The sequence below is a fragment of the Dendrobium catenatum genome, unplaced genomic scaffold (genome assembly GCF_001605985.2).
Source record: "Dendrobium catenatum unplaced genomic scaffold, ASM160598v2 original_scaffold_255008, whole genome shotgun sequence".
NCBI lineage: Eukaryota > Viridiplantae > Streptophyta > Magnoliopsida > Asparagales > Orchidaceae > Dendrobium > Dendrobium catenatum.
Genome location: NW_021573407.1, coordinates 1 through 1,356, shown reverse-complemented (window position 1 = coordinate 1,356; position 1,356 = coordinate 1). Strand labels below are relative to the sequence as shown.

At 34.9% G+C, this 1,356-nt stretch overlaps 1 long non-coding RNA gene across 1 annotated transcript; it reads right to left on the bottom strand.

The window, feature by feature from the left end:
* Window positions 1–4: 4 nt before the first annotated feature.
* LOC114579034 lies at window positions 5–1,040 on the bottom strand. Its single transcript, XR_003699909.1, has 2 exons — window positions 841–1,040; window positions 5–35 (listed from the first exon to the last, which is right to left on the bottom strand). It is a non-coding gene; the product is annotated as an uncharacterized LOC114579034 (long non-coding RNA).
* Window positions 1,041–1,356: the final 316 nt, after the last annotated feature.

Sequence of the window (1,356 nt, the reverse complement as noted above, 5' to 3'; positions counted from 1 at the left end):
TTTGGATTTTTTCCAAGCTTTATAGCAAGAACAATCTGCAGATTTTTCTTTGATGATGTTAGTCTTCCACAATTATTAAATCTAACCAATAGTAATATACGAGTATGCTTTCTGTGAGTCCATGAAACGGCAGTAATAAACAAAATTCATTGAATTCAAACTTTTGACCAGAGAATGAACGGTAGGGACTTCAAAAGAGTGTGTGCACAAAATACTCGAACCCATTCATAGAGCTACAAAATTTCAATGGAAAAAGGAAAAGTAGAAGAGGAATGTGGAAAAGACCAAGGGGATGATTGGTTGAGGACCTGAGGTCTCTAGGCATGTGTGTGCTGTACATTTATTTTTTCAAGTAAAAATTCTTAAGGATATTATTTAGTAGTAGCCAAACAAAAGAGAATCAGACGCTTAACCTCGCTTCAGAAGGCAAGAAATCCTACAAGGCCTTGATCAGCAATGTACTCGTATCAAATGCAAACATGTACAAGCATGTTCAGGAGAAATACAAAATCGAGGAGTATAAAATATGCTTCTCGGTTCAAGTATTACTTTCTTGCAGGATTTACTCCAAAAAAAGGACAGAAGGTTTTAAATCAATCAAACTAAAATACAGTAAATTCTGCCTGATGCAATCAGAATGGAGATACAATATGATATTATAACTCATGAATTAGGCTTCGTTTAGGACGGCTTTCTTTCTGCTTTTAAAGCAACTTTTTAGTACAATTTTTTTTTATTTTGTACTAAAAAGCTGCTTTAAGAAGCAGAAAGAAACCCATCCCAAATAAACCCTTAAGCATAGCCATGTACTCATAAGCAGACAAAAGAAACATAGCTTACAGCTGCCAGGCGGCATTCAACAACACGGTTATTGTAGTTTGTTGCAGCAGTTACTGCTTTCTGGGATTCTGCAAGCGAATGTGCAATGATAAAAGTACCACCTGCTGGTAATTGCACATCATTTGCACGGATGGGATTAAAATCAATTAGCTCAGCAAAACCAGACTTAGCCATTACAGAAATCGCCTGTCAAATATGAAAATGTCTGCATGATTAAAAAACTTAATTTAACATGTAAGATAAAAAATTCTCAAGTATTATAACAATGACATCCAAATTGCAACACTATAGGTTTCTATTTGTTAACCGAAAAGGGTGGGCATGGAGTAATAGTTATCTTCCACATTGACATATAGAAAAAACAACCTTTCCACAATAAAGTGTAAAGATGCATAAATCTTCTCCCAGACTCAACATTCACAAAAAAATCTCATGCTCGGGCATGTATTATGCCATAACTGTTCGATGCTCTAAAGAAGCATCAATCCAATCCAAAAGATGTAGAATATATTTTTA